Here is a 9,652-nt window from a genome sequence, read left to right as displayed (position 1 = left end):
TACTGTATATGCAATATTACACGGTGATTTAATGTAACTTTTGAATTTTTATGTTGATATTAATCGTCAATTCATTCAAACAGTTTCTTTTGTGCTGCGGTGTTGTTAAAATCAGTTCATTCATTCATTCACTGACTCGCTCGCTCGTTCGTTCCCTCGTTTGCCTGCCCGCTCACTCACTCACCCAATCACTCACTCGTTCTTTCGCTCGCACATTCACTCACTCTTTCATTTATTCATTCATTGCATATGCAGTAAAACTTGTTTGTTCATCAGTCTCCACTAAAAGTAAAAGTAATAGTTTTACATATGTAATATATAATTGGCCATTATGATTACACTACCTGTCTCTGAAAAGTTACCCAAGGGGCTTTAGCAACCCATTTTGTTCTTCAGTTAAAGGGACATGCCCTAGTTTCAACCCGTGAAAATTAACACTAAGTTTAGTTAATCTACAAACCTGTAACACATTTGGATAAAGTTACAATTAAGTAAAACACGAGTCTGTGACTTTTAAATGGTAAAATACCCTCTAAAAATAGATTAAAACTTGACTCCATAACTGTTACTTCTCAGACGCACGTGTGTTTTTAAAAATATGAGAAATCCATTTTGTGATGTTAAAAACACCAGGATGACCAAAAACACTTCGAATATATGAAAATTGATAATCTAAACAATAAAATCTAAATATTAAAGTAGGATTTAAGTTATCAAAAACGGTTATAAAAGTGAAAAATATGTGTTAGTGTTTAAAAACTAGGGTATGTCCCTTTAATAAAAGTAAATCACCGGCTTACGTTCAGCCTTGCCTACATTAGTTTCTAAATCATTAATAAACATAATGAAATGGGTCGGCGATAAAATGCTTCCTTGTCGTAATCCAATGTGTGACCGAAATGGTGTGAAGTGGCCTTCATTAGTGTGGAGACGGTGAGTGATACTTGAATCACATTAGTGCAGTGTTGGTGAATAATAGATGAATGACTTAGGAAACTACTAATTATTGGACTGGAGTGTTAGAGGGGAGGAAGGAAGGAGGGGAGAGAGAGAGAGAGAGAGAGAGAGAGAGAGAGAGAGAGAGAGAGAGAGAGAGAGAGAGAGAGAGAGAGAGAGAGAGAGAGTGTGAGTGAGTGAGTGAGTGAGTATGTTATTGCATAGGCGTACGGGTTCACGTTTTTGTAGGGAGGCAGGCTGGTTTTTGCCCAAATCAAACGAAAATTACCCAGTCTGGATAACAACATTTATTCATATTAGCGTTACTGCCAAACAGCTATATAGGGTGGTAAACGAATCACTACGCATTTGTACATGGATTACAGCTAATTTTGAGGGTAAAATGATGAAAATACTTGGTAAAAAGGTCTCAAGTTAACCAGAATATCTCTATCATTTTTGCCAGAATTTGAGTTTTCCCCCCCCTGCCCCTGTCTCGTACGCTTTTGTGTTATTGTGTGTATATATTAAAAGTTTAAAGTTTGTTTTTGGTTTAACAACACCACTAGAACACATTGATTTATGAATCATCGGCTATTGGATGTCAAACATATGGTAATTTTGAGACAGTCATAGAGATGAAACCCGCTGCATTTTTCCATTAGTAGTAAGGGATCTTTTAGATGCACCATCCCACAGACAGGATAGCACATACCACGGCCTTTCATATACCAGTCGTGAGAGTGAGAGATAGCCCAATAGGCCCACCGACGGGGATCGATCCTAGACCGATTGCGCACCAAGCGAGAGCTTTACCACTGGGCTACGTCCCGCCCTTGTGTGTGTATATATATATATATATATATATATATATATATATATATATATATATATATAACTATATATAAGTTAGCTTAAACTATAAAGGTTAGCCTTAGCTTATTTCTAAGCTTGCATTGCCACTATTCATATAGCAGGTGACCCCTACCCCACCCCCATACAAATCAGCAATACTACTCAAGGTAACGAGGGTGGAGTGGGCGGGGATACCAAGTGTTTCAATAGCCATACCTAGTGGTGGGTCATTGGGGGGGGGGGGGGGGGGGGTTGGTCTCTTTCTTTCTTCTTTAATTTAAAAATGTCCTTTTTGTCTACCTGGATACGAGGGCGGGGCGTGACCCAGTGGTAAAGCGCTCGCTCGATGCGCGGTAGGTCTGGGATCGATCCCCGTCGGTGGACCCACTGGGTTATTTTTCTCGTTCCAGCCGGTGACCACGACTGGTATATCAAATGCCGTTGTATGTACTACCCTGTATGTGGGATGGTGCATATAAAAGATCCCTTGCTGCTAATCGAAAAAGACTAGCCCATGAAGTAGTGACAGCAGGTTTCCTCTCTCAATATCTGTGTGGTCCAACCATATGTCTGACGCCATATAACCGTAAATAAAATGTGTCGAGTGCATCGTTAAATATAGCATTTCCTTCTTTCCAATTCTTATTTTAGTACAGGGTGGCTTTGCATGCTTTGCGAAATTTATATGCTAATACGTTCCCCGTTTCCAACTGCTGGCTAGACACGGCTCTGGCTGTTAAAGCAATCTCACACCCTAGTTTCAACCCGTGAAAATTAACACCAAGTTTAGTTAATCTACAAACCTGTAACACATCTGGATAAAGTTACAACAGTGTGAAACATGAGTCTGTGACTTTGAAATGGTGAAATACCCTCTAAAAATAGACTAAAACTCGACTCCATAACTGTTACTTCTCAGACGCACGTGCATTTTCACAAATATGAGAAATATATTTTGTGATATTAAAAACACCAGGATGACCCAAAACACTTCGAATGTACGTAAATGGTTATACTAAACAATGCAATCTAAGTTATCCAAAACGGCTCGAAAAGTGAAAAATATGCCTTTTAAGTGTTTAAAAACTAGGATATGTCCCTTTAACCACGTTACATCATGATTAATTGATTGCACAATAACAAAAAAACAAAACAAACAACAAACTCATTCATTATTCGTTTATTAATATTAATTTTAAGAAAATAGCAAAAATACTTAATACATTGTATAAACAACACACACATATAATTTAAAAAGGTGAAGTTATTTCAACAATGGTCTTTTAAATAGAAAAATGTTTTGTTACATAGATCGTGAGCAGTCCAATACACGTGACAGAATTATACAACACATTAACACGAAGCTAAAATTATTTCATACACTAGAATGAAGAACAATTACGTAAGGGCGGTTCCAGAATTGATCACAAGAGGGAGGTCAGAGCCGTAGCTACGGCCCTGGAGGCGGGGTGTGTTATTTAACAGGGTTTTACCCTTCTAACCCTATGAACCACTTTCTACTAGAAAATCACAAATACGATTAAGGACGATAGAGATGAAAATGTTAAAGGGGGGGGGGGGGGGGTAAAATTATTAATAAATAAAGGATATTCCCGAGTGTCTTGCGATATCATAATTGATCAGCACGAGTTGATGAAAGTATAAAACCCGAGGCTTGCCGAGGATTTAAATACTTTTATCAACGAGTGCTGATAAATTATGATATCACAAGATGCGGAGGGAGTATTTTTTTTTTAAATCATCTATTCTTTTCTTTGCGAAAATTGTAAACAATGTCAGTAATGTGGGTTGAATGTCACTATAGTTGGCAGCGGTAGATTAACTACAGTGTTTAAGACAGTGGCGTGACGTCACTAATAATAGGTTTAGCGCTGAAATATATCAGTGACGTCACAAAAGAAGCGATATCGTCTAGGAGAATATCGCAAATTATAGTGCCAGCGATATCTCCTACAAAAGACTTTAATGGATGATAAAATAAATTCGCTAAATTAAGATTTAATTCGCATTTGTCCCTGTGGTGGAAAACCCCAGGTTAAACACGGATTTACTTATTCATTAATGTCTTCTTTTTTTTCCTTTCAAAAAAAAAAAAAAAAAAAAGAAGAAGAAGAAAAAAGAAGAAGGTTATTTAAACCCAGAAACACAATCGCTTTCTCCCGCATTTCCCATGTGACCAATTCTGAAATAACTCTAATAACGTAAAATTAAGTAGCGTTTGTACTCCCTGATTTAAGTCGATTTTTGTCTGTCTGCGTCGGTTGACGACCTCCTACATATTTCATGGAAACCAGGCTAAAAAATCAAGAACGTAGATGGCAATTGAACGTCATAACATGATATGATGGTTTTTCTAAAACCCCATTTATGTAAAAAAAAGAAAAAAGAAAAAAAAAGAAGAAAAAAAAGAAGATCTAATGAATAATAAAACCATTTTTATAAAAAAAAACTCGTCGTTGAAATAAATTTTACAACAAACTATTCTAAGGTCTCACTACACATTGAAACCCATGTTAAATTGCCCAACTTCAAACGAAGCTTGCTAATAGAACGGGTCTCACTACACAGATGTCATCTGCCATTGAAACCCATGTTAAATTGCCCAACTTCAAATGAAGATTGCCAATAGAACGGGTCTCACAACACAGATGTCATCTGCCATTGAAACCCATGTTTAATTGCCCAACTTCAAATGAAGATTGCCAGTAGAACGGGTTCTCGTTGGCACTAACAACATACACCATTGCGAACATACATTATTTAAGCATTTATTTGCACTCCAAAATTGAGAACATTTCTGTCTCAGTATTTTTGCTATATAACCGCATCTGGCTGTAATACCGGTCCGAACAGGTGGTTCTTTAACCGATTCACTCCGGCTGTCTCTTGCGCTATACACCCATGTCCCAAAAGGTCAATGCCAAATATTACAAAATAGCACGGGCAAAATACAGCCAGAAGGCTTACCATTAAAATTACATATTGTTTTAATTCTTCACCATTTCCTAGAAATGAATATGTGAACCATAACATGTGTCACAATTAAGAACTATAGTGGTTCAATGAACTCTCACCCGGAAGTCAACTGTGTAGTAAGACATAAGGCCTCCACAACAAAATATGGGAGATAACTCATGTATTCAACGATTGTAACTTCCAAAATCAACTGGCGAAAAAAGTAAAGTAAAGTTTGTTTTATTTAACGACGCCGCTAGAGCACATTGATTTTTTATCTTATCATCGGCTATTGGACGTCAAACATATGGTCATTCTGACACTGTTTTTAGAGGAAACCCGCTGTCGCCACATAGGCTACTCTTTTTACGACAGACAGCAAGGGATCTTTTATTTGCGCTTCCCACAGGCAGGATAGCACAAACCATGGCCTTTGTTGAACCAGTTATGGATCACTGGTCGGTGCAAGTGGTTTACACCTACCCATTGAGCCTTGCGGAGCACTCACTCAGGGTTTGGAGTCGGTATCTCGATTAAAAATCCCATGCCTCGACTGGGATCCGAACCCAGTACCTACCAGCCTGTAGACCGATGGCCTGCCACGACGCCACCGAGGCCGGTCAACTGGCGAAGTAACTAGCGACTTTTTCGATAACAACGATTATCATCCATTAAAGGCTTTTGTAAATTTTAATCACAAGACAATATTTTATTACGTCACTGTTTGTTTGAGAGCTAAACCTATCATTAGTGACGTCACGCCACTATCGTTCTGCTCGTTAAACGAGTCTACCGCTGCCAAATATAGTGACATTCAACCAACATTACTGACATTGTTTACAACTGTCGCAAATGAAAAGAATGATAATGGATGATAAAAAGAATACCCCCTCGTGTCTTGTGATATCATAATTTATCAGCACTCGTTGATAAAAGTATAAAAATCCTCATAAATTATGTTATCACAAGACACTCGAGGAGTATCCTCTATATCATCTTCATAAATCAAGGCTAATATTCGTTCCTCGTATTCAGCCTTGATGCATGTAGTCAAGAAATCGTGCCACAAAATGCTTAAATTTCATTGGATGCGATGAGATCTGATTGCAACGAATCGCAACGCTCCTTATAGATTCCCTTGTTATTGTTAACAAAGATGGCAGCGTCAGCGTCCGTGGAAACGTGTCGTGTTTGTCACGATATGTTAAAAAAAAAGTTTCGGCGGTTAATTTTTGATATTGCTTTCAGGATTGTCACATGTTACCGATGCTTTGATTGGTCAGCGATGTCATCGTGTAAGGGACATAATCGATGTTACAAATTTTCTTCCAATAGAGGGCGCTAGTAGTGGATATCAGTAATCTTGACGACATGTATCAAGGCTGAATACGAGGAACGAATATTAGCCTTGATTTATGAAGATGCCTCTATATACACTAGAGATGTCTCAATTGTTGGTATTGTTAAAACTAATAAGATGTATGTGTGAGGGTGTGTTTGTGCCTGTGCCTGCGTGCGCGTGTATGTTGTTGCAAAAAACGGTCGTAAACAGCAGGTGTGCCAGCCAGGGGCGTAGCGTGAGCATGACCGGTGTGTGTGTGTGTGTGTGTGTGTGTGTGTGTTTGTGTGTGTGTGTGTGTGTGTGTGTGTGTGCGTGCGTGCGTGTGTGTTCGAATATGAACCAAGTGGACCTTTTCTATTTTGTTTTTGCACCACCAGAAACTCCATAATATGTATAAACCTGTGTTTTAGTTCTGAAAGCGGACCATTTGCTTTAGCGGGGGGGGGGGGGGGGGGGGGTCGCCTCCCCCACCCCAGCCTACGCCCCTGCCAGCCGTTATCTCAAGCCGGTACAACCAAATGTAATTATAATCCAGTTACATCTAACAGAGCGGAGTTTTGATCTGAATACGTGGACAATATTTCAAAACTTTATGAGGGAAACAACATTTAGATCAAATTATTGAATAACAGCATTATTGCACATATTAACCAGATGAACAAGGTGTTTTTAAAATCGTAATGATTTATCATTTATTATGAGTATTTATGAAGGCTGATACATTTTTACAACAATGTCGATCAAATTAAAATATAATGTATTACGTGAGACCATGTGCACTTAAATTGCAAAAATATAGTATGCACAATAACATGTATTAAAATTGTAATGAATAAATAACAAAAAATATCATTAGATAGATAAATAGACAGACAGACAGATAGATAGATAAAAAGAAACAAAAACAGACAGACAGATATATAGATAGATGATAGATAGATAGATAGATCGACAGATAGACTGACAGACAGACAGACAGAAAGACAGACAGTACTCAGTTATTGTGTTCTGTTTTCAAGATACAGACAGAAAACGTAACTCAAAATATAATTCATAAATTACAAATTGAAATGTTCAAAAAGGTACAATGGTTTGTGGAAACAAGACAATATCTAGATCTATGTAAATATTAATTTAAATAAATAAAAATTGTCTAAGATTTTTCACTTTTGAGTCCCATTAGCTTCTGTCTTTTCAAATTAGCAATGCCTCGTAAACATTTTATACAAGTTGTGTCGGTTATAGGGGCGGGACGCAGCCCAGTGGTAAAGAGATCGGTTGATGCGCGGTCGGTTTGGGATCGATCCCCGTAGGTGGGCCCATTGGACTATTTCTCGTTCCAGCCAGTGCACCATGACTGGTATATCAAATGCTGTGTGATGTGATATCCTGTCTGTGAGATGGTGCAATTAAAAGATCCCTTGCTACTAATGGAAAACAAATGTAGCTGGTTTCTTCTCTGAGACTATGTCAAAATTACCAAATGTTTTAAATCCAATAGTCGATGATTAATGAACCAATGTGTTCTAGTGGTGTCGTTAAACAAAACAAACACTTTTTGTCGGTTTATTTAGCGAATTTTAATTTTATGATTAAAAACAAATACATTAAAGTTTTCGTATTGCTTGTTCTTTCTAAATAATGTCGAAATCGCTTAGTAGGTCATAGCTGGAGTACAATGGGTGTGTGTGTGTGTGGTGGGGGTGGGGGTGGGTGGGTGGGGGTTACAATGGTGTGAGGACAACTTCACCTCCAGAAGAATACGAAAAAGTAACCTTCTTTCTTTAAAAGTGTCCAAGCTGTTGTAGCACACTCGTCCCCCCCCCCCCCCCCCCCCGACTTATTCATTCATTTATAATTATTGTTTTCGAGCTTATATCCAGTTATGGTTCAAGCACGCTGTCCTGGGCTGGCTGTCCAGGTCAGTAGGTTAGTGGTTAGATGTCGGTGTAGTGGTTTTACACCTAGCCACTGAGACGTTAAAGCTCGCTCTGGTTTGGAGGCGCTACCGGGATGCGGGCCCCAGTATAGTACCTTGGAGCCTTGACGTTCCGATGACATAACCACTGCCCCACCCAGGCCGGTCCCAACTGATTGCCAGATCTGTAGTTCGCGCCAGCACAGATACTCGGTGTGTTTTGTCACATTCGATACACTGGCCACGCAATGACGTCACGTTTCCACGACTACGAGGTAAAACGTACGACCACGTATTTTGTGTAGCAACGTATATGCATGCTGAGCAAACAGATCATTCATGTCGCAAAATTTATAATCTAACTGTACACTTAAAGTGACAGACCCCAGTTTCTATACACTATGACGTATTTTTCATTATTAAAGAAGTTTTTGATAATTTAAATTAGAATTGCTAGTACTGGTCATCCAGGTTTTTGTAATACCCCAAAATGGATTTTATCGAGACAAGCTCTAGATATATTTAGACGGTATTTTCACGTTTAAACATCAAAGACTTCAGCTTCACTATGTTACAACCAGGTTTTTGTAATACCCCAAAATGGATTTTATCGAGACAAGCTCTAGATATATTTAGACGGTATTTTCACGTTTAAACATCAAAGACTTCAGCTTCACTATGTTACAACCAGGTTTTTGTAATACCCCAAAATGGATTTTATCGAGACAAGCTCTAGATATATTTAGACGGTATTTTCACGTTTAAACATCAAAGACTTCAGCTTCACTATGTTACAACCGGTAAACGGAAAGAAAGAAACAGGAAAGAAGGAAACAATTTTGGCTAGGAAAAAAAGAAACAGGAAAAAAAAAAAAGAAACGGAAAGAAAGAAACAGTTTTATTTCATACTTTGTTGACAATTTTATTCTCATATATGAATTTCTTTTGTATAATTTAGGTCATAAGCACTTGGTAATGCGAATGTTGTGTCTGACTCCATGCAAAAACTCAGGAATGGACTTGGAACCACTGACACGGTCCTGGCACAAGGATTTGAGTCTCCTCTGGAGGCGAATCTGACCCTTGTTCTTGCGCTTTTTTTGGATCCACCTTTCTGACTCTTGATGACCTCCATTGTCATTTTTTCCATATATTTGTGTTATTTATTCTAATGATGGCACTAATAATTCTGAGAAATGGTGCTCCCTCACATCTTTTATATTGATATCATGGGTAATTATGTTGGAAGCCATCTGGGAGGCCATATATGGAATAAGATAAAGGGATAGATCTGAGGACATAAAGAGAAGGGATTATCCTTTGAATGGCTTCTGAAAGACAATGCTAATTGAGACATTTAAAGAACCCATTGGATAGGTCAAGGACTCAATGACAATTAAAACTCAATTGGTTAAGTTAATTGGGAAATATATATAAATAAATTTAAAAAAAAAAGAGAGGAATTTTTGTAAAAATGTAGTGTTTCTTTCTTTCCGTTTCTTTTTTTCCTGTTACTTTTTTCCGTTTCTTTCTTTCCTACAACCGTTATAACCGTATCCAAATGTGTTGCAGGTTCGTAGACTTAAGTGTTAATTTTAACGGGCTGAAACTAGGGACTGTGTCTT

The sequence above is a fragment of the Gigantopelta aegis genome, chromosome 7, assembly GCF_016097555.1.
Source record: "Gigantopelta aegis isolate Gae_Host chromosome 7, Gae_host_genome, whole genome shotgun sequence".
Taxonomy (NCBI): Eukaryota; Metazoa; Mollusca; class Gastropoda; order Neomphalida; family Peltospiridae; genus Gigantopelta; species Gigantopelta aegis.
The sequence above is the reverse complement of the archived record's forward strand: the minus strand, read 5'-3'. Positions refer to the sequence as shown.